We start from the raw sequence: 26,157 nt of genomic DNA, 5'->3' as shown, positions 1-26,157 counted from the left end.
ATAAATAAGTCATCCCATCAATTTGTCAACAAAGTTATGTCATCCACACCCCTCCCTGTGGGGTGTGAGGCTCCAAATTCCAAATTGTCTATATCATGCACAGCTGTTGCTGCCCAAGAAATGGAGAGCTGTCATCCTTTTCTACACCTATCCTGCACATCCCTAGCTGCCTTTCATATTGTTTTTTCCTCCTGCTTGCCCCCATTTCACCATTTTCCTGTCACCCATTTTTTTTTCTTTTTTAAAATTACTGCAGTTTAAATGGGGCTAAGCGGCACTAAGTGAAGCTAAGCAGATGTAAGTGCCACTTAGCATCGTGTCAATTCACTCAAAACTGCGCAAACCCACTTAAAACTGATTTAATCACCTTACATGATTCTGACACAGCAATAAAATAACCAGCGCTGCCAAGTCTCAAATGCAGGACCCCATGAACTAGAGCATAGGTCATTAGACCACTAGGCCAACTCAGCTCCAGGGAATTATTGATGTTTTTGTAAATGTATCATGCAGTACAGTGATGTAACATTAAAAAAGACCCCTCCGCCATGTCTCAAACCCAGGACCCTACAAACTACAGTTCAGTACAACACACTAATAGGCCAACTCAGCTCTGGGGAGTTACTTGTGTTTTTGTAAATATATCATGTAGTATAGTGCTGTAAAAGTATGGAAAAAATACAACCCTGCCAAATATTGAAACCAAGACCCTCTAAACTACAGTTCAGTGCAATACACCACTAGGCCAACTCAGCTCTAGAGAATTGCTTTTTTGTAAAGATATGCTGATTACCACTGACACTACTTCTACATATAATGTGATAACTGATAGAGTACTTGGGCCTGCAATGCAGACACTGAACCAGTACACAGCCAAAGACATGTTGATGGATTGACAGGAGACTTACAATATCAGGTACAGCTGACAACTGCACAGACTGTTGCAGAATATGTACAGTTGTGTCACCTACTTATGGCATGGTTCTCATCAAACCTATTCTGTGTGCTGAAGTACTGGCAAGACAGTGCAGATTGATTTTACAGAAGCATGACAGACAGGTCAGGGTCACATGTCATAGCCATCCAAATACACTTGTGAATGCCAATCCAGTGTAACACACTGTATGCATGCACATATGTCTTGCAAATACATCTGCCATAATAACAACTCAGTATTGATATATGTTCCATTTCTAGCATGTCTGACATCTGGACACCCATAGTTCAGGCCCACAGTCCAGTCTGTTGCTCAACAACTACATGCTTGTCAATACAACCTACAAATTACTGAGCCTGCAATGTCCAGCAGAACTGCTTGCTGCTACCACAATCACTGTCACCCACAGTAGCATGTCAAAGGACTGGAGGGTGGGGCACATGTCACAAATATAAATACATGTCCTAAATGTCCCCTACCATTCTCTGGATGGTACTACTTCTTAGCATATGTACCAGAGGCACATGCATCACCTGGACTGCTATGGGTACCCTCACCATGGCCATGCTGTGACAAAAGAGCTGACACTGCTCCCTCACTCACACATATACAGCTTGCTGTCCCCAAATGTCTTCACAGTTCCCAGTATGACTCCTGTCCAGAATGAAGCTGCTGCAGCCTGCTACACATGCAGCAGTATGTTCAGCTACCTGCTACAGACTTACCACACCTCACAAACACCTAGAAAACGGCATCCACACAACAGCTATACATAAACGGTTGGGGGGTGTTCAGGTGACAGGGACATGTGTCACAGTCTCCCGCTAGAAAGATGCACAGCTGATAGACCAGCATCAACTGCTACAGCATGCACATTCAGATAAAAATGATGTATGACGCTCACATTGGCCTATCTCCTTCCTGACCCCAATACACATTGTTAAACAGTAACCTGCCACAGAATCAGAAAGTCTATTAATAATGGTCAAACAGAGCATGCAAAACTGTGGACATTCCACATAAATCCAAACAATAAACAGTAGTTCTACCTACTTTCTGTGATGCTGTGGCCCCCGCACCTCCTCACATGGCAGGAAAAGGGCCAAGGCCTACATGAAGGCTTTAATTATAGCACTGTGTTCCCATGCCATTGGCTAATGGCAATACAACACAGCTGTTCTGCATGTTATTAGCAAGTGTGAGTTATAGATTGGTGCTTAGGCAATCACCTGCTCATGTGCATTACCTACAAAAGGCAAGCTGCTGCCTATGGTAAGCAAGTCTGTGACTTTCTTCTTGAAGTCTGACTGTGCTTTTCAAGGAAAAATACCACTGGAATTCTGCTCACAATGGAGTACAACACTATACCAGATATGTCATACAGTTAACCATGTAATAGAATGCAGATGGGAGATGCAGTCATTGGAAATAAGAATGTCAACAGTAGGTCTCAGCAACATATCTTGGAATGACATGTTGCTGTTAGTCTATTGTCCAGCACCTACAGTCTTGCCTGTTGGCTCTGTCTGGACTGACATAGATTGCAGCTGTGGCCCCTGAGTCCCCCCAGCAATGCTCAGTCCACATAGAAATTCTACTGAATTGTCTGTTGTACAATAGAGACAGTAACTACTGGTGGATACAGCTGGCATATCACACCAGGTAGTGTCATGAGCCCCTCTCTGTCTGTGAATGTCATACATGGTTGGTTCAAAGATTGTCCAGCTGTCCTTGACTGTTCCTGCCATACTCCGGCTATGTCACTGTGTACTCCACACCTGTATGTCATTGCCTGACAGCCATGGCTAGCATACCTGGTGACTCCCTGCAGCAGGACAGCAGGTTATAGGCAGTAGTAGTGAGGGGACACAGGCTACACCTCAAGCAAGAGGGTGTACATATTGAGTATACAATGTAAGGGAATGAATACAGTACCAGATATTAATGTACCAGTACTGTGTTCTGAGGGGTCTGGTAATGTCACAGACACATTCCCACACTCTGGGGACACCCATTACATATTGTCCAACTGGTTTCCAGACATCCACATTTGTTCAGCACGGGTTACACATATATCAGGCGCATGTACACATTCTGCAAACATATAGGTACTGCAGATGTCAGAGACCTATGAGGAAGAAGTCCTACACCACATATACACTGCTCTCAGTTATTGTGTAGCACAGATGTTGCTGGAATGTCCACATGCACTTGCAGTATCACTCACGTAGTTGTCAGATGTTGGCTGTATGACATGGCACTGTAATGTTGTCTATAGAAGGCACACCACAGTTGATGGCAGTGATGGGTGTGGACACATAACAACACAGCCTGTCACAGGACACAGGCCATAACTGGTATACCTAGGGCCATACAAGGTTACTAGGCTATGGGACCTGAGCCCCCATAGGCATAGTCCACATATTAGCCCATGTGTATGCAGGGCAGCACCTGATGGCCCAGTCCGACAGGGACACAGGCGGTATCCCAAGGGTGTATGTGCAGTTAACCATCCAGTTATCCAGGGTCTGCCTGCAAAGGTGTAAATAGCTACCCTGTCTGATGTGGACAGGGTAACCATTCCATAGCAGGGTGAATGTGTGGAACACACATCTGAGCTGCCAAGAAGACCAGTTGATGTCACACACCAGGTTGAGGGTGTGTGTGTGTGTGTGTGTGTGTGTGTGTGTGTGTGTGTGTGTGTGTGTGTGTGTGTTTTTAATAGAGTGGAGCTTGAGTTGCACTTGTGCAGCAGGGCAAACAATGTGGAGTCTGTGATTGCCTTGCATGTCAGATAGATGGCAGCTCTGATGTCTATGTATTACACTGAGTAGAGGGTTGGGCTTATAGCCTGTGTATGGTAGATGTTTGAGGCCCTGGTACTCCCTGGGGGAACCTCTGTCATGTCCCTAGCTGCTGCATGTGCTGTGTGAGGTGAATGACAAACAGGGCATTTTACACAATAATGGTCCTTATTGTGGGGACTACAGGGATGTTAGGACCCCATGTCCCTGGATGACATACCCGTAGGTTTGAGGTGGCCCATGTAGACGTTTACCAAACAAGAGAAGCAAGATGGTGGTGAAATGTCATGTTGCCATTGACCTGTGTGCACAGATCCCACACAACTAATTGCGTGCCTAGGATGTTGTTAGTACTGTGATAATATGTGGGGACGGCACTCTCCACAAAGGGTTTGCCACTGCATGTCATGGTATGCAGCCTGAGGCCATGTTTCTGGCATCAGTAATGCATCTGCATGAGACCTTCTTATTCAGATGTCCCCATCAGTAGGAAATCTGGTGACAGCACACAGCATGCAGTCATCTGCAAACATGGTTGGCTATAGACCAATGGTTGTGCCCTGCACCACAGATGTGTAGATCACACATGGCAAAGGGCCAAACACAGAACAACAGGTTATGCCGCTAGTTATGGGTCAACTGCTTGAGATGGAGTCCCCTATGTGAATTAGTTGGGTTATGTCAGAGTGCCTTGTACTACCCCTATGGAAGCATATGGTGTGATGCATACTTGGGAGCATATATCTATTATAGCCAGGTGGGTTATAGTGTCAAAGACTTTGTCCAAGGCAAGGTAGGCAGTGTGCATTGTGCCCCCCCATCCACGGCTTTGGTGACTTTGTCAAAGAGGCCACCGAGTATAACAGTCAAGATCCCTTCCTTGACAAAGCCTAACTGTGCATGCTGGAGTGTGTGGAGATCACCAATGTCCTTGTTAATGAGGTTCACTATACACACTGCTATGGCTTTGCAGAACAGCCGAGTTAGGTTGATGGGTGTATAATGTGACAGATTTGTGGATGCACCACCTTAGTGTAAAGGGGTGACAATGGTTGTCCTTCACACGGCCGGGACAAAGGCATTAGTTAGGCCTCCTTTGAATACAGTAGCTGATGTTGTTGCAAGGTTATGCTTGCAGTCATGTAGGATGCATCCTGTCATGTGATAGGCTCCCATGCTGGATGTATACTATGACTGTTATATGGCAATGGTGACCTGTTACTTACATATAGAAGAAGGGGGCAGATATTGTGGACATCCTGATGTACTGATGTGGGGGACAGGGGGTGAAGACTACACTGACTCTGTCAGGCATCAATTATGCTATACCTACAGCACTGTTATAGCTGGAGTCCTTGCCCACCAAAAGTGAGCAGACATAGGTGCTACCTGTGATGTTGCAGACATATGTGCAGAATGGGAGATGATTGTCTGTAGTGGATGTCAACAATGCTGACTCTGGGTTTGGTGTGCAGGTTTCCAGGAGTGATCCCTTTTGCTTGTTCACAGTAATGAGACAGTGCTTGTAAATGGCTAACTGCTGCTAGTTTGTCCTGGACAGTGGTATGTCATCCCTGTTATAGACAGTTATGTATTGCAGATGTCCACCAGACAGGTGTACAAATCCTTGCAGAGGATGATGAAGTGCTGTCAGGTATACCTGACTCTATGCATCTATACAAATGCACATGTAACACATGTGTGTATGTGTAGATATTGTTGGTAGTCCCTACAGAGGGGGTTGGGGCTCTGAAGCTGTGTATACCACCCCTAGGAGGCTGTATTCCACATTGGAGGAGTATGTATGTCTGACCCTAGCTAGATGAGTATTGTGGGAGATGGTGCTGCAAACATGACCGCATGATGGTTGCTTTGCCATGGAGGATGAGACTGTAGGGATGCTGCAGGGGTAACCTGTGTTGTTTAATATCCACTGAGACACACCTTCAGCTCATGTGGGAGTAGCCCTTAGCTGCACCGAGGTGATTGTAATTCCACTGTTGATGGCTCTCTAGCCATTTGTGTGCTGCCATGGGTACATCATCCAATATATTTTTGGGTCATTCAAGTGATCCGGTATCAGGGTGCAGACCCACATCAAAATGCAGTTGTGGATGGTCCATATAGGTAGGATGGGCTTCCTGTCACATGTACTGGCCATTAGCTAGATATGATTTGAATAGCTGTCTTGCCAATGGTGAACTGCCCCTGCAGTGTCCCCTGTGTATCCCACTGCTGGTACACCATGAAGGTGTGTATGTGTCTCATATATACTGAAATCACATGTCCCATGCCATTTCCACCCACACTTTGGGGTATGATAGGATGCTTGCCCAGCTAAGGCTGGGGTGCTCTCTGCATCTTTGAACCACGTGTGTGTGACTGCACAGATGTCAGCATTTCCCAGGGTTAAGAACACTTGCATTGAGGGCAGAGTCATGTACTGCACTAACAATTGTATGTTGGTACTGATAACCTCACCACTTTTCCCAATGAAGGCACTATGGGGGTGGTGAGAACCATTGCCAGACGCCTGAAGGCCAGTTGAGACAATTGGAGGCCATCTGTTGCAGAGGATCATGGTCTGTTGACCATATCACCCCTTACTCACAGGTACTGGAACCCCCTGGAATATCACAGGATAAAAGGCCACATGTTAAGGGCATTCATTTCCTGAATGTCTTGTGTTAGCCATCTGGGTGACAGCAGAATGCTGCATAAGGCTAGGGGCATACCTGCGTGGGGCACATAATCAGTGTGCTCACTCATGTCTCACTGCACATAGTCCAGGGATGTACATCTCAGGTCAGGCATGGCAACATGGACTGCCCAGACCCCTGACAGTGCCTGTTAGTGAGATACAGCAGTATATGGCACATATACAGCCAGGTAAGAGACACATCAGTGTGTCTCACAATGGAGTCTCCTATGTGTAACATGTTTGATATGTGCTGATGCTTCCATGACTATGGGACACAGGTGTGTGGCCATGTGTAGTATGTGCTGTGTACGGCTGTGGTGTTTACATATGGCTTTGCCTCAGAGGTCTCTTTTGTTTGTGGATCTGTATGTTGCAGTCCACTGCATATATATATGTGTGTGTGTGTGTGTGTGTGTGTGTGTGTGTGTGTGTGTGTGTGTGTGTGTGTGTGTGTGTGTGGGTGGGGGATCAGCATACATTATAGTGCAGGAATTAATGTAGTCATGTTGTCTTCCCCTCACAGGCAACCATGGGGGTTGGAGTGTGTCCCCCTCACAACCTGATGCTAGTATCTCTTCAGACTCTGATGATGATGGTGGGCATAGTGAGGCACAGTTGGGGTTGTTGGGTGCTGAATTTATCCCATTGGTTGACATCCCACTTCCACTCCCAATGTCCCCACACACAGTGTCTATGCCCACACATACCCAGTCCCCAGCAACAGAAGATATTGGGCAGTCAGAGGTTGGTGGCATTGAAGCAGTGAGTGTGGCAACTATGGCATCTGTGACTGCAAACAGTAGCCGTAGCCAGGAAAGCTGGTGAGGTCCCACGCAGGCAGATTGAGAGGGGTGCTTGATGGAGGACTGCTGCCCATCCAGCACCTGTCAGAGGTATCACAGCATGTCTCGCCTGACTCATGTCTTAGTCTACCATGGAGGCACAGGCACATTGTAAAAGGTACACCAGATGGATGCTCAGGGTCATGTATGCCACACTGCCTGGCATGCATGACTCCCTCCATGCCATTGGTGATGCCTCAGATGATTTTGCTGATGTAGTGGATAGATGGTGGGGTGAGAAATTGTCAGTCCTTAACCATGAAATATCTGTGCTGGAACATGTGGTGGGAGTAGGGCATTGGACACATGGACGTAGGTCACCAACATCAGCTGAGAGTCCATATGGCCATGCACAGTCACACTCCCCTCATGGCAATACCACCAGCACTACCAAAGTGAGGGTGTTGTCCACACCACAATGTGGCAGGTCATAGGCAAGTGGTCCAGGGCAGTCCTGTGAGGGACTGAGAACCAGCAGACACCAGTCACTGTCAGTACATAGTACCACATCTGGCCCTGGGCATGGTGGTGTCAGTGCCACTCTTGGCAGAACCAGTTCCCATGTTTGTGACTGAAGATGGTGAACTGTACATTCGGCCATGTATGGTCCATGGCTGTTCAACATCCCTCATGTAGGGCTAGCACATGGCTTGACTGTGTGCATGCACATCCTCACACATCACTGTCACATGCAGGTCCCCAACAGACACACACACCTCGTCTTCATGGCACAGCTGAACGGCACTCCTACACACACACACACACACACACACACACACACACACACACACACACACACACATACACAGATTGTCAACTGCATGGCACAGCCTAGGCCTTTGGCAACCCAACACCACACCCTGTGCATGTGATGACACCTGTGCCACATCCCTGTTATCCATACCATTGTTGCAGGGACATTCCAATATGTGTCTGATGCACAGGGTGAATATCGTACAGTTAATGGCAGATTGTAGTGCAGTACTGTTATGTCTTGTAAGTTGCTGTCTGCTGGCAACTGTCATGTGTACACATCAAAGTGTATGTATCTTTGTGCCATGATATTTTATTGCTGTTAGTACTGCTGACTGACTGTTGTCTGATAGACCTTATTCTGTTTCTGTTCTAGGTGTCTGTGTATTTAAGTCATGGGGACCTTCTGCCATTACAGAAGCTCATGATGGTGTTGTGGCAATGCAGACACCATTACCTCACCAAGGTATAGCTGTATATGTGCATGTTTACCTAAGCGCATATGCATGGAGCAGTGTGTGAGTGACACTGGAGGCAGACAGCGTATTCTTGCATGCATATCCCCTGTCACAGCATGCTACTCTTGATACATGTCACCTTGTCACCTGGGAGTTCTGTAGGATCACAGGTTCATAGGTCCATAGAAGGTTACTAGAGTACTGGCCCTGGGTCCCTAACAGGCCTAGCCATTACTTTATTGACAACAGATTCATTGATCAGCACAGGTTGCCTCTGGCATTGATGGACACATGTTGGACCCCTGGGACAGAGTTTTGTTTTCCCATCCACTCATCACAGATGCACTTGATGAGGGTCTGCATCATACTCTGTTTGTCATGTATGGGAAGTGCATTCTCTGGGAGATGCTGGAGAGGCAGGTTTATTTGCTGTCACATATGTGATTCAGGTCTATAATTCTGGTAATGTGCACAGAGTTAGACTCACATATATGGAGCAGCTGTTGAAGGGCTAAGCACAATATTGCCATCTAGGCATGCCACAGCCCACCTGTGGAGAACATGTCCGATACCAAGTGGCCCAATACTGATTCAAAGCTGTCTGCATGGAACAGATTTTGAAGGCCATGGATAACCTTTGTGGGTGTTAGCATAGCCTTTCCAGTTGGTGCAGATGTCTGCATAGGTACATACCAGACCGACCATGACAAAAATGTATTGTACTGACTGAGGACTATACAGAGGTAATGTCCACCTTTTGTTTGGATGCAGTCCCTTTACCTATGTGTTGAACAAAGTCCAAGCCTTTTCTGACCACTGCCACTACTTGATGGCTGAATACAGCACTGTTATTAACCTGAGTAGCCAGGTCTGTCAACACAGTTTGTGTGTTTATGGGGTTGCTATTGCTGTGGGAAATAGTAGGTCCATGTCCTCGCCATATGGTATGATGGTACTGTTTTCTGCATTCAGCTTGAGGCCAGGACCTTGGCACCATTCCATGCCCACTGTATGACCCCGTTGCAGTGTGTTAACATCAGTTTGTGGGTCAAAGACAGATAGTACACTACTTACAGTTGCCACAGCCTTAGGTGGTACCTACATATGTGGGTAGTTGCAGTTAGCATTCCTGCCTACATACATGTGGGTCATTGGGGGTGGCAGCTACTCACAGGCCCTATGCATGTCTACACATTGCACAAACATAGGAAACACAAAGTAGGGTTGCCATCATACCAAATGTGGAATGTGAGACACGTCTTGTAGTATTGTGACAGTTGGCAGGACAAACCATACCCACAGCAAGTGCAACAGCCAGAACTTCCCTTGGTTTGACAATATGACTGCTACTTTGTGTCACATTACCATAGGTTAAGCTATTTGTCATGACATTAAGGGGCTTCTGATGTGAAATATCCGCTTTATGGAAGTAGTACACAACTTTTGGAAATGTTTGTTGTCCTACACTCTGGGGACCTCTGTATTGTTTGTGTCATTGTCACAGGTCACACCTGACTAAACATGGACTGCAACCTGCAGGGTGGGACAGGTGGTGGCCATATTTCTCACCTATACAGATTTCTGCAGAATGTCCTGATGTTTGACACATATTTATGTTCCGTTTGTCATAACATTGTAGTTTTCTGGCAAAGTAGTGTGAAATCATTAAAGACTGACGTTACACAATAATGACAGATATTTTCCTATCAGACTTCATACCCTTCAGAAAATGCATGTGAATGCACAACCTGTTATGTTATCTACTTTGTGTGTTAGTCAGAGCAATATTTCAAGATTGACCCTAATATTTGGGCTTTGTCCCAATTTTCTGTATGGCTTTATCCAGATGTCTTTCGCTGAGGGGTGGAGAGGTATGTTTGTGGCCCTAACACAATCACACTGCTGCAAGGAGATATACATATGTACACACACACACACACACACACACACACACACACACACACACACACACACACACACACACACACACACACTCATGCACTGCCCTTGTTGATAGTAGAACCCCTACCTGCCTAGTTTTGCATATGATAGTGCTATATACATAGCTCATGAACCACAGAGTGTATACAGTTTTGCACTGTCTACCACTACTGTTAAGGTGGATGATATCTGCAGGTGCTGTAAGGATTGCCACTGGTGGGTAAACAGGCCCTCTTAAAATGGTATAACCATGTCTCACACACTGCTGCAGGGGGATATGCATTCCAACACTCATGCACAAAGAGTTGCCATGTTTGGACTTAAACCACCTATCTATCTAGTTATGTACACTATAGTCCGCCATATGTATTGCATGCACCACAGTGCTATTGTGTTTGAAAATGTGTAACTCTGCATCTAAGGTGGATGACATCTGTAGCCCCTGATTAGGTTGCTGATGGTATAGTTAACAGGGCGGCACAGGTACACAAAATGGTATAACCATTACATATAAATAGGCAACACAACCATAATGCTACAGGAGATATGCATACACAGATGTATACACTCACACAGTTACCAGTATCAAGATTAGAACCCCTACCTATCTAGGTGTATATAGCATACTGCTATGTTCTTATGCATGTGCCATGGAGCTTATATGCCTGCGCCATACCTCTCGTCTTATTATAACAATAACCATGGACAAAACCTTCAATAATGGGGGATACAGGCCCAAACATAGGGACACTTTTTAGACATTGCTCTTACAAACATACATAACTGATACAGTGACAGGTTTCGCATTAGCATTATGTTTGTGGAGGGCATGAAGTCTGACACTCAAATGTCTGTCATTATTTTCTGACTTCAACAACCAATGATTTCCCAGTGATTTGCAAAGAAACCACAATTTTATGACACAGACCAAATCTATGTGGCAAACATCTGGACATTCTGCAAAACTCTATACAGTTGAGAGGTATGGCCTGCAGAGTGTTAAATAGTACCTCTAAGTTGGATGACATAAACAGGCTCTGTAAAGTAATGCAATGGGGGGAATTAACAGGGTGGAACAGGCATTAAAATGGTATAACCAATACACACACACACACACGCACACACACACACACACACACACACACACACACGCACACGCACACACACGCACACACACACACACACACACACACACACACACACACACACACACACACACACACATACACACGATATATGCTTCACACACACAGTTAGCAGTATTGAGATTAGAACCCCTACCTATCGAGCTATGTGTACTATAGTCTGACATATGTATCGCAAGCACCAAGGAGCATATATGCCTGGAGAGTGTCCAATGGTGTATCTAAGGTGGATGACATCAACAGGCCCTATAAAGTAGTGCAATGAGGGAAGTCAACAGGGTGGAACAGGCCTCAAAATGGTGCAAACACCCACACACAGAGGACATCCACAGAAGATATGTTTCATACACATACACACACACAGTTGGCAGTATTGAGATTAGAACCCCTACTCATCTAGTTGCATGTACTATAGTGATATATACTTATAGCAAGCACAACAGAGCTTATATGCCTAAAGAGTGTCCAATGGTGTATCTAAGGTGGATGACATCAACAGGCTCGGTAAAGGAATGCAATGGGAGAAGTAAACAGGGTAGAACAGGCCCCCAAATGTATTTGCATTGCATACAAATAGGCAGGAAATACACAAAGCCACAAGGGAACATACTAGTTGGCAGTATTGAGATTAGAACCTCTGCCCATCTAGTTGTATGCAGTATAGTGCTACATACTTATCACAAGCACCACAGAGCTTATGTGCTTGGATTGTGTCTAATGGTGTCTCTAAGGTGGATGACATCAATAGGTCCTGTAAAGTAGGGCAATGGAGGGCTAAGATGGTGGAACAGGCCTCAAAATGTATTGGCACTGCACACACATAGGTAGGAAACACACTTATGCACACACACACTCAGTTGCCATTGTTGGGAATTGAACCACTACCAATCTAATTGTCTAGACTATAGTACTATGTGCTTTTCACATGTGCCACAGGAGTTACACATGTCAAGAGTGTTGGCCAGTGCTGTTAGGGTGGATGACATCAGTAGCTGCTGACAGGGAGACCACAAGACCACTGTTGTGGAGGACAATAGTCACAGGCCAAAATATTGGCGGCCATTGCACACACATAGGCCTGTTGGGTGTGTGCATTCTGCTGTAAGTGTAATAAATACAGAAAAACACATATACACACACATGGCAACTGATGTGAGATTACAACCCCTCCCTACCTACTATTACACAATGGGCTACACCATAGTATTTGCACATGCCACTGGTTAAAATCAGTGTACATGTGGCTGATGCGTTACATCACTCTATGCCTTTCAGGGTCTCTGTCTGTCTGTCTCTCTCTCTCTCTCTCTCCCTCTCTCCCCCTGTCTCTGCCTCTCTATAAATGATATATATGTATATGTTACCTATATATCTGTATGTATATCAAACTCAACAGATGCAGATAAATCTTATATGTACCACATACAGATAGTTGGGGTAAACATGTGTGATGGGGTGGAATAGACAGTTAAGGTGTACATAGATGTCCGTATGTAGAAGGGATATATGTACATGCCAGTTCTATAGTCAGATGTGGGTTCATACATGGGCTGAAAGTAGCTAAGTGTAGGAACATGCCCAGTATGACCGTTAAAAATAAGAGCAGGACTCCAGGCCAGACCTACCTGTCCTGCAGTCCAGGATTTTGTATGCTAGAGCCAATTAGCTGATGAACCTGTATAAACAGTGCAGCACCTCACTGATATAGTGGCTGAGGGATCTCCTGGCTGTATGCTATCCTTATTAACTGAGTCATATGTAGGGTGGGTACAGACTGTATTGGACTGAGCAGGGTTTTGCATAATATGTGAGGTACATTTTACACAGCACTGTGATGTCCTGGTATGTCAGTGGCAGATCAGTATAAATTAATGTAAGGAACCACTGACAGCCATTTGTCTGCTGACTCCATACACTGCACAAAGTGTTCCAGTCTGCACTTTCTATGTTTGTCTGGTCAGTGGTTCCTCCTTCCCCTTATATGTGACCCTTTGTCCTGCTCTGCTAAAGTCACAGGCTTTGTCTACAGTTGTTGCTGTTATATAGTTGTAGTTAAGGGGTGTGACTGGGATCGAATTCATAACATCACAAACAGGGTAATGGACTGCACATCTCTGACTGTACCTGTCTAGCATTTTGGCCATTTTGTGCCCCATACATCTGCTGTGGTCCTCAGACAGTTTGTGTTGCACTGTTCTTCTAAGGCTACAGTTTGGTCATACCTGTCAAACTCTTACAGCCAGGCATCTGGACAGGGCCATATATAACAGTCAAACACAGGCCCAGACATGGAGACAGCATCTTAATATTCCTCTTCCAAACATAGACAGTTGGTAGACTGGTTTTGTATTAGCTTGCATTTCCTTATGGGTATAAAGTCTGCATCTCAATCATCTGTCATTGATGTTTTCACATCATCCTGTATTGTTTTCCCGATAGTTTGCCAGACAAATGTAATGTTATGACAAGCAGACAGATATATGAGGCATACATGTAGACATTCTGAGAAACCCTGACATTTGTGGGGTATGGATGGTGCCCACTGACTTCTTGTGAGTACTGACACAGTTATGTGGCAGCCTTTGTATCTTGGCACTAGACTGACTTGTCACAGCCTGCTGTTCTAGTAGGCACCATGTAGGTTACTAACAGCTATGTACTGTCCATATCTATGGCAACCTGTCTATCCATTGTCCAGCTTTCCTGCAGTAACAAATATTGACTTCTGGACAGCCTGTAGAAATCTTGACATAGGTGTTGCTGACATGCAAAATAGTAGGCACAGACAGTCTTAAACCATGGACCCTGTCACCCACAGTAATGTACTTAGCCCAGTGAGCCACAACAGCCACCAGTCAGTGCTGTGTTCTTCCTGACACTATTAACCACACACATACATAGCACACTGACCCCTGTATATTGAGGAAATGGAACATGTTAGCAAATTGATTGTGACAGCCCTGGGAATATGTGGCCTGCTCCTATTACCTTACAAACATAAATGTTACTACAGTTCTATGGGAACACAGGTGTGCGGTGGGTAGGGGACCATACCTGTCAACTGCACAGATTTTCACAGAATGTCCACATGTTTGCCTCACATTTTGGGTCTATTTCTCATAACATTCTGATTGTTTGGAAAATTAGTGGCAAATCATTAAAGACTGAAGTTAGAAAGTAATAACAGACATTTGAGTTTCAGACTTCTCACACTTCAGATAATTCATGCTACTGCAATACCTGTTAATCTATCAACTTTCTCCATTTGTAAGAGCAATATTTCACAATTTCCCCTGTTGTTGGGCCTTTGGTCCACATTTCTTTATGGCTTTGCAAAGATTTCTTGCTCTAAGAGGTTGAGAGGTATGTATGGGACTCCAACATTGACATCCATGCATCTGTCCTATGACCCCGCTGTTTGTAAGTCCCTCACATAGTGCAGTGGGTTTTGATGACATGGGGCCTACTGCATATTCTGGGGCAGCTAGTATCTGGCAGAGAACTCCTGTTGTCCCACATAGCTGTCCATTGTCTGCTGCTATCCTGGTAGCCCACTCCATTCCTTTGCATACATGCAGCAATACCACACATATGTGACTACAATGTACTACACCATTCATTTGTTGGTAAGAAAAGTGACTTACCTTGTGCCTGCAGCAGTTGAGACGACAGTGCTTCAGGGATGACTCTGTTGGATCCACGCAGTACACAGTCTATACATGGTAAGGTATAAGTAGTGTTATGTGGCGGGCATCCTTTTTAATGTGGTTATGTGAGTCGGAGTGAGGTGTCAGTCCCTGGGTCCCTAGGTTGTCAGTGTATGTGCTATGCATTGCCTCTTTGCCAAGGCTGGGTTGTACTGGGCATGCCTATGTCTGCCTACAAGGACAGGCACAAGGGGTTCCTCCTCTGAGTCCCCCTGTGGCTGTGGGGACCTGGGCAATGGTGGGGGGCTGTGTTTCCCTTCCCTCTGCTGTTCCTGCCGCAGCTGTTTCCACAGGATCTTATTGTGTAGCATGGCAGATACTATGAACATGTGTGCACATGTGGCTCGAGAGTACTTCAGGGCTCAACCAGATATGTCATGGCAGGGGAACTGTGACTTTGGCAGACCAAACACATGCTCTATGATGTTCCTAGTTTGTGCGTGTGCCTCATTATGGCATTCTTCAGTTGGTGTGTGTGCATTTCTGATGGGTGTCATCATCCATGGTTCCAGTGCATAGCCAGGATCCCCCAGTAGATGGCCATATGGGATGTCCCCCCTAGAAAATGCCTGGTACAGCTATGATGCATGCCAGATGTGGGAGTCATGATAACTGCCAGGGCTGCTAGCATACACATTGATGATAATGCCCTGGGCATTGCACACAACCTGGCAGTTGATGGAGTGATACCCCTTCCAGTTGACATAGACTCTACCCTCCTCACTGGGAGGTGCTTTGATGTGCATATGAGTGTAGTCTATGGCACCCTGTACCTCTGGGTAGTGTGCTACATGGTGGAAGAAACGCATATTGCTGCTCATCTCCTGAGGGGTGTTGGGGAAATAAATGTGCCCACTGGCATGTGTTAGCATGATATCCAGGAACTGGTGGAATACCCTGGATGTGGATGCCTGTGAGATCCCCATGATGTCCCCAGTAGGTCTTTGAAAAGTACTAGCTAGTATTCTTAAGGCTAAACATACCTTTGTTTTCAATGGGATGGGTTCCCCTCTGTTGGCTCTGGGTCTGAGGTGAGGGTGGTAGAGCTCAGCAAGTTCCTATAGTATGTCCCTGTCCACCCTGTAGTGCTCTACTATCTCCAGCTCATGTAGCCTTTGAAGGGTTACCCTGGGCCTGAACACTCTTCTCCTTATTCTGAGCCTATTGTCAGCATTATCATCATCATCATCATCACTGGCCTCAGCCTGTAGTGCATACAGATGTAGCAGAGCAGCAGCAGCGCCTAGCATTTTGTCAGTTAAAATTCCCAAGTGTGTATTCCAATGGTGCAAAGTATGTAGGAAAAATCAGATTAAAGGGTGTACGAATATTTTATAGTGGTGTGCTGCAAGTGCAGCCTGTGTGATTGGCTGAGTATGATACATTCCACCTGCTAGGTACATAATTCTGGGGTGTGAATGGGCCAGTGTGACTGGAAGAGGGCTTATCAGTCTTTCATAATTGATTGGATTTCCCAGGCTATTTCCTTGTATTTGTTTCTTTTTTTTTTAATTCTTCCTCTGCTAAGCCCCACAGTGCTCTGTGCAAACCCCCGGCACTAGTGTAAACATTGCTCAGCAAGTTTTGACCCTGCTCTGTACATGGACACACTCAGTTTTCTTTAAACTAGCTGAAGCAAGTGCCACGGAGCTAAGTTTGGCTTAGTAGCCTCAGACACACACCCCCACTTAGCTGTGCTTAGCTGTGCTTAGCTGAGTGCAAACAGAAGCTGCTAAGCTCTAATCAACTTAAATATACCCTGACACACCCCTCTTTCATCTCAGCTATGTCTTCTGCCTACACCAACACAGTTCTAGCCCTACACAGTTAGTACCTAGGGACACGGTGGTCCTTTCTGTGATTCAGTAACCCGGGCTCATTTACATATCCCTAATTGCATATACCCTGGTTACAGCACTACACCAGGGGCCTATCTCATTAGCTACCACTATTACTCTACATTGTATGACTCTGCATGCTGGCTAGTATAATGCAATAAAACTGTGTACCTTTATATTTCATATTTTACACATAGCTTAAACTTGGCATTTGTATTAAAAAAATAAACATTATTTTTCATATACTGCATTAATTTGTTTGTGTCATTGGCCATAGATTTGGCCATTTGCATGGCTACTGTCACATATACTACCCTTTATTTGGGCTGTTACAGCCCCTGTTTAAATTTTATAGTCCGGTGCATGGTTTCTAACTGTGTACATTTTTCCTGCAGACACAGCACATACATAGATGTCTTTCTGCTTCCTAGATTATGGAAATCACCTCATTTTAATGGTTTTCACCAGCAGATGAGGTGATTTGCATTCTGCAGATACCTGCATGCTCACATGGTGTCACCTCCAGCCCTGTTTCCTGGATCACTCTGTGGCCATATTCCGTCTTTGGGCCGCAACACTATTCCTACATGGAGAATCACTCCATGTAGGGTTTATTGAATTACACCCTAATCTGTTTAGTAAACAGCTTAACGGGTTAGGGCAAAGATAAAACAACAGCAGTGACAAAAAAATCACCCTGAAATATCCCCTTTGAATTTTTATCTCTGGGATAATAATTTGTTCTTTATCATGGTTTAATTGCAAATGGTTTGCCACTGTTTCATGGTCACTGCAATGTAATTGAACAATGTAGGATGTATCTTACACATCTGCAAGCACTTCTTTATCCATGAATATGGGATGGTGTTAAATCCTTTTTGTAATCTATCCATGCCATACTTAGATTCTTCCTCTTTTTACAATTCTTCCTTATATATTTACCACCAAATGATCCTTTGGTCCATATGACTTTCTTTTGTTGCTCTTTTCTTCTGTTTCCATGTTTGAGTTTTTAAATAACAATAAACTCTGTCTGCATCTATTCTAGTATATAGTTTGTACATCAATCAAAGGCAAGTTATTGGTTTTAGTTTTTAGGATGGCTTACAGGTTCAGTCTTAAGAAGAAGTATCATTTTTCATGTCTGTATGGGATGCATATGCAAGTAGTTGTTATTCAGGGCTAAATCTTTGTGTGAACATGTTAGTAATTTTGGCCAGAATTTAGGTGCTGTATCTGGACTTGGGGTTTTCCATTTAGTAACTTTTCTTAATTTTGTTTCAGTTTCTCTGGCTGTCATCATCCCAGTTCATCTCTTGTACATTTGAAATTCTTAGGATTAGCCTAACTGCCCTTGTGGGCCATATTAAGCCTAGCCAATTACCCCATCTAAGAATCAAACCCTGCACTTTGTGTCTAAGAGGTAAACACCTTAACCATTACGCCAACTTTCCAACCCCATGTGTCTGTTTCTTCATTTTTTTTGGTGGTGTTTCTATTCCTTTTGCTTTGTTTCTCAATTCTCTATAAAACTTTTTTTGGGCCATCAACAAATTGCTTATTTTCTGCGTTTTGTTTATATTTATCTGCACATCTTCTAAGTTTTTCTGCCTATACTGATATTTTTAATGTATTATTTACAATAGTGTATGATAAGTCCAGGTCTGTTCTGATGCTGCACATTGCTTTTATCACATCTATCTGTCAACGTCTTTTTGTTGATCTGTTTCCTCCTCTATATTCTTTTAACAGTGACACTTGTCTTAATTGCTTTATAGTTTTCTCTGTTTGATGCTTCCATGCTGCATTTTATTTCTTTCCTTCCTTCCCATTATTGCTCTGTAGTTTTGTGGTAAGACTTTACCTCTTATTAGTTTAGCTGCACAGTAATATGTCCTATTTACTTCTGTTATATCACACACATTTCAATTACTAGTCTTCATTACTATGTTACTCTTTTACCAGACTTCTAACATTTTAGGTCTTATTTACTTTCTGTAATCTGTTTCTTTCATAGGCAGCCATGGTGTTGCAGTGGCTAGCATTGCCACCTCACAGCAAGAGGTTCTCCGGTTCAATTCTCAGCTGGGTTGCTTTCTGTGCAGAGTCTGCATATCCTCCCTGTGGTTGTGTGGGTTGTCTCCAGGTGCTCTGGTTTCCTTCCACATCCCAAAGACATGCTCTAGGTGGATAGGACACTCTAAATTGGCCCTAGGTGTGCGTGTGTGTGCCTTCTGTGGAAGGTTGGGTGCCAGAAAGACGAATCTGTTTCTTTCATAGATCTTAATATGTCTGTCCATCTTTATTAAATCAAGCAACTCTTTGATTAGATCATTTTTTTCTAAACTGAGGGCACATGGTTTGCTCTCTGTTTCCTTTGGGCATTTTACAAAAAGTTCCAGAATGTCTTCCTGTGACATATCCCTTTCAGCTGCATCCTGCATTATCTGTTGCTCCTTTGTATGGGAACTCATTAAGCAATCACTCCACAACATTGCTTGCATCCGAGTTGTCACTGTTTCCAGTACCTTCCTTTGCCATGCAACTTCAGCTGAACTTTTGACCTGGTTTCCTACTAAAGCCTGCAGAGCATCGTCATGTGACAATTTATCAAATGCTTCTCATTCCACCTGTTTCTCCTTAATTTTAAAACTCATCGTTCCATCATGCTGTAAAGTTACCCAAGCTGAATTTTCTACATTAAATCCTTCATTTTGTATATAATTCATAACTTCAGTTTCTATGTCTTTAACCTCTCCATTACTAACCCTCTTTTCTTCTTAACTCTTATGCTTTCTTATAGTTTGTACTGTAAAAAAATTCATATCTGGGTGTCTTGGCCTGTATTTATATTCAAATATCTCTGGTGCTGTTTTTTGTATTGATTAGTTTTGCTTTCTCCTTTGAATAAATATTGCACCATATCAAATCTCCTTTTCTTTCCCATGTCCATATTTCTCCTTCAGATGTCTCCCGCTTTACCTGTTTCTTCTTAATTTGGTGACTGATTGTTCTATCATGCTGTGACATAACTTGTGTTAGACTTTCTACACTAATTCCTTCACTTTGCAGTATTCCATAACTTCAGTTTCCATTTGTTTAACTTCTTCCTTACTAATCTTATGTTCTACATTCCCCCTTTATATTCTTATTTTTGTATTGTGAAATTTTCCATATATTGGTGCCTTTGCATGTATTTCTCTTCAAATATGTTTGGAGATATTTTTTTGTATTGATTAGTTTGGCTTTCTTCTTTACATAAATATTGTACCATATCAGATATATTTTTCTTTCCTATGTCCATATTTCTTTGTTATGCATTTCAAAAATCTCTTGAGTTTTGTACTTTATACTTTTGCACTTCCTCTGTTGCTTCTTTTTGCAGGTGGCCGAAAGTTTCATTGTCTATGCAATGCTTTCCATGGATCTGTTGTATTAATGAACATCATTTTTTATTTGAAGCTTTTGACAGTTTTCCTTGTGCAAGTAGTTTTCCTATCATTTCTTTCTTAATCATTTTGAATATCTCCTATCAGAAAATGATAGGCTTCTTGCATAATAGTAACAATGCATAATTTCTTCCTTATCCTTAATCATCCACTTTATCATTTTTATGGCCTTTTTTTGGTCTGTCAGTTTTTGTGATTTTTGTGGACTATTACTTCCTTGTACAACAGAGGGGTCATACTCCATCCTTAGGCCTGAACCTGGCCTAACCCCATTGTAGGAATGTTTCCATGTCTTGAGAATTCTACACTGGCATTTTTTCCAATCCTGGTAACAGTGCACACCAGGACTGGGCACTTTTTTATGATGGAGATTGTGCACCCAGCCATCTTTTTATATTTAACCTACCTCTTTCCATGCTATATGCTATATATATATATATATATATATATATATATATATATATATATATATATATATATATATATCAGTGTCATCTTGGTGAGATTTTGTGAAAACAGGGTCCACCACATGAAAGTACTCACCGATACTTGAAGATGACTTCATTTCCAGCAATACTACTCTCCTTTTCTTGCTGATTTTATCATCTCTCCATTTGGACTATGGTTCCTAGATGACATTCTCAATGGAGTGTGATATTATTCTCAGTCTATTACCTGAATATCGTAGCACTGTGCCTGATCAGATCAGGGTGGTTGGCTTGACTTCATGGGTCATTCAAGATCTGCAACACTGCCAGGAACTTTAAAGGAGACCCATGTTGCATTGCTACCTTTATTATATCCCTAGAGATGCAGGAAGAAGGATGAACTAACTTCTTTATTCATTAGACTTATTTTTGCTGAGGATCTTTCCATCACTTTACTGCTGTTGGTTTATTCCATTTGAAACTTGTTTGGTACTATACTTTCTGATTAATGAATACAGTAGTAAGTATTAATACTTTTATTTAGATATTTCAAAATAAAGCTACAGATCAATATACAGGTTTCTGATTTCTTATCTTTTCTTTTCTTTTTATTGTCTATAAGAGAGGGACTTAGTTCTAATCTCCCATCATTATTTTATCCATTTCAATCCATTTTTTTTTCAGAACTGCCCAGTTAGGGATCACACTTATCTCTAGAAATGCTATAAATTCCCAGCTATATCAGCAGGAATGATCTCTATGCTTTAGTAACTGATTACTCAAAAGCATTTAACAGGGACTGATCACAGTTTCATTTTTGCTGTTATAACTAAGTTTGGTTTTATAGATTATATAAACGTTTTATATAAGAATTCTTCTACTAGGGTATTCACAAATAAGTTATATTCACAACCTATTCAAATAAAAAACAGTATTAGACAAGGATGCCCACTTTCCCATACTTATTTAATAAGTATATTGAACCCTTTCAAATTTTACATACACATAAAGCTTATTATAAATCCCCTAAATATTTCAAAATAAATCTTCCTTTAACTACCTATGCAGATGATCTGAATATTTTTCTGTGCCATAGATCAGATCTCTCAAAAAGTATAGATAAAATAATGAATTTTTAAAGATATTCCAATTTTAAATTGGACATCCAAAAATCAGTATTTTTCTTCCTTAGGAACAATTTTAACATCATTCACACTATAAATTTATAAGAGGTTAAGCTAAACACTCCTTTAAAATACTTAGGAGTAACATTCCACCTGGAACCTGTATTAAACTACAAAGCTAACATGCTTAAATCATAGTCTCTTACTCAGGATGATATTAAAAGGTGGTCAAAATTGAATTCCCTCTTCCTCTCAAAACTTGGCATTACAAAAATGAGTATCCTTCCAATAGTTTTATTTTATATGATAGTCTGTTCTCAAAAATAACTCAAAAGTTATTCAATAGCATAACTCTTACTGTAAATAGATTTATATGGGCACCTAAGTCCATACATATATCATATAACAGATTAACTGCTCCTAAGCTTCAAGGGAGGCATGGTGTTAACTATTTTTTATCTTCATTATTTAATTATAAATTCTAACAGATCAATAAAAATTATTACATTTAATTCAAAGAATAATATTTGGGCTCTGGGATGGATAAAATATGAGCAAATATAAAATATACTATATTATATAATAAAACTTTGGCACTTCCTTAAAAAAATCCTGAGCCTCTTAAATCATTAAATCCAAGTGACACCTCCAGGTGCACTTGCAGTTATCTCCTTCTGATGCCTCTAGACGTAACATATTGCTTGTTCATATTTGCATCAATAATTCCAAAAACCATGCTATGGACAAGGTTTTAAACAATTTCATCTTAAAGCTTACACAATAGTGAACTCAACTGAATCAGTATTTGACTCTGCTAGTGCAGGTAACTAGATATTAACTGTTGTTTTTATGATATTAATCTATCTACATATAATTTCACATCTTTCTAAATATCTCAACAACCAAGTAACACAGACAGAATTCCTTAGCCTCATACAACTGCTCTCAGCTAGATGAGCAAACTGCTGTTGACAGTATGTATGTAACTTGAGTGGTTGCTGAGATATTGTAAGTTGTTTACAAAATATTACAAATGTAATAGTTACTATGTTTACTATGACTTGTAAAATTGGTTTAAGACCTAGACCCTAAAAATACTACAACTATAAAAATAGTTTGTGCTGAAGAGTTTGCCATTTATACTTCTTTCATAATCTGTATGGTTCCAGAAATATGAACATTTGTTTGAAATGGGAGGGCATAATTTGATTATGTCAAAAGGCTTAGGCTCCGCCCATTGGAAGTTACAGTGCAAACTTCATGAGCTCCACTGGAGTGAATGAGTTAAACATTCTGAGATCCACAAGTTCTTAATAAATGTTCCCTGGGATTCAGTAAATGCCATATAGGTGTAGCGCAAAGCCTACATGGAGTTTACATGTATGACTGGTAGTGCGCAGCAAGCAGCAGTGAGCAATGCATATTAATGTTGTGCACTGTGTTTAAGCATGGTTTTGTGGCTGGCAATAGTGTTTCCAGCCAGGAAACTGTGTAAGCAAACATGGACAGCACTCCTGCATAAAGCAGAGCACTGATGGTTTCTGGTTTTACTCAGAATGCCACAATGATCAACAGAGCTTCACAGATCACTCTCAATCTCTTAGTGCAAGACATCTGGACAAAGGCCAACATAATGAGGGGACAATGACCCAGAAACAGGGACATATTTGACATATTTGCACTATAGAAATGTGCTAGATAACCAGGTGGTTGTGTTAAGATACATGTTCTGAAGAATTTGAAGTAGGAAACTCAAATGTATGTAATACTGAGTCACATCAGTCCTGAGATCATCCCAGTAATAGGGCAAAAAGACACACATTTGATAAGAAACACATCTGGACATTCTGTGAAAATCTGGACAGTTGAGAGGTGTGAATATGGTCCAAACACAGTACATGACAATGTATCTGCAGCACAGACTATTGTGATATTCCAAGCCTGGAATTCTGTACTGAAGCTGTGTACATGATCTGTAATGGTACATGGACTGTCATGTAAAATATACACTCAGGGGAAGTATGTGAATTGAATAGGGGCACACAGATGAATTGTAGGAATGAACATAGAGAAAGAGGACAAGTGAAACAACCTAATGTACCGCAGATAAGGGCATGTCAATGGAAGATGTTTGTAGTAATAACACCAATCACATATCTTTATGGTACAGTAGAGACTGCAATAGAGAAAATGTGTATTGTGTGACTGTCACACAAGGTGACATAACAATGGGGAGGATGTCTGTGTGAGATAAGCATCCTTACATGAATAATGCAGAGGACATCTATCAGGGATCTAATTGGGGTAGGATGCATATTGTGAAGCTGTGCAAACTGATTTGCCTGAATATGAGTGTAAACTCAGCATAGGTCTCCATCAAGTAGGACACAGGTAAATGCTTATGCACAACATTAAAAGAACCAACCACATTCATGGACAATATCAGAACAATTTCATCAGTAATCCCATGCCTCTGACATAACATATGCGATTTAGAGAGATAAGAGATGATTCTGCACAAACACACTTGTACAACTATTATGATACATTTGCACTTTATGAGGATAATCATGCACACTGTTCTGGCAATATAACATCTGCTGGAGGTGTTAGGAGGGACACTGCTATACTTGCATGCAACATTATGAGCAATACAGGCTAGCTGATGGGTGTGTATGGCATATATATATATATATATATATATATATATATATATATATATATATATATATATATATATGTGTATGTGTGTGTGTGTGTGTGTGTGTGTGTGTGTGTGTGTGTGTGTGTCACAATCCACACTGTTATAAATGATAGTCATGCCATTAATGTTGTCAAACACCTATGTATCTAGTGTGTGCATCACTAGAACAAGTAACACACATGCATCTGGTGTAACAACTTGGGTGTTCTGCACCATCAGGCAGTCATGTTTATGCTACAAAAAAAATACCTAGGTATGGCCAATAAGCTGTGTTAATGCTCACTGTGAAAAAGGTGGTACACTTCAGTTACACATCAGTGGAAGATGTGTAGGGTGGTACACGAAGAAGGTGCATTGTACTCGGTTATTGGCGTGATGAAGGCTGGGAACAATAGAGGTATTATGGCCTCTTTTGTGGCTATCCTTTACATACTTAGTTGTGTTACATAGAAGGGGGTAGTCAGTACTGTGACCACATTTTGGTGGATTTTCTACTTATCATATACCTCAGGAGACAGGTTACATACCTATTGGTCTGATTATAGAGTATAACTTCCACATTATACTTGGGTTGTGTGTTTATTTTCCTGATGTCACAAATCCCCTCATGTTTTCTTGTCATTGCATGTGTTGTCATGGTCGTGGCTGCAATCTTTGGTATGTGTTGATACTGTTTGTATTATACTAATATCATAGTTGAATTCAATGTTTTCCCACAATCTATAGTCCTTCAAGCAGGTGTTTGGACACAGGATGTGTATGCCATGTGTGATATCCATCACTTAACAAATGGACAGGAAAGGGCCTAGCAGATAGCCCTGATGTACAGACCTGATCACTGGACCTGAGATATAGGTCATTTCACACATTTCAACATAGTGAGATGCCACAAATGTGACACACTGGTCTACCCACTTGGTGATGTAGCTGTTTATGGTTATATCGGCCAGTGTTGATTGAATATCTCAGTGTGCATTTGTGTCAAATGCCTTGGCCTAGTCAAGTCCTACAGGATGATAGTGTTGTCATCATGCATGCCCTCGATGACCTCTTTGAGGGCATCTATCAGATGTAACAGATGGGGACATCTATCAGATGTAACAGAAATGATGTAGCATTGACAACTCACACAGGTGTGTTGCACACACCCGGCATTTTACTAGTGTCCATTTAGAAAAGGTCCATGATAACATGTTGGTCTACCTTACTGTTGAGGAGACTCAGGATGTGTCTATATATGCATTTATCGGGTGCATTCCCCCAACTCAGATGGATGCATGATGACATACACCCTTCTATGGGAAAATAGCCTGTATGGGGGGTGTG

The sequence above is a fragment of the Protopterus annectens genome, chromosome 3.part0 (genome assembly GCF_019279795.1).
Source record: "Protopterus annectens isolate FY-2018-M chromosome 3.part0, PAN1.0, whole genome shotgun sequence".
Lineage (NCBI taxonomy): Eukaryota > Metazoa > Chordata > Ceratodontiformes > Protopteridae > Protopterus > Protopterus annectens.
The sequence above is the reverse complement of the archived record's forward strand: the minus strand, read 5'-3'. Positions refer to the sequence as shown.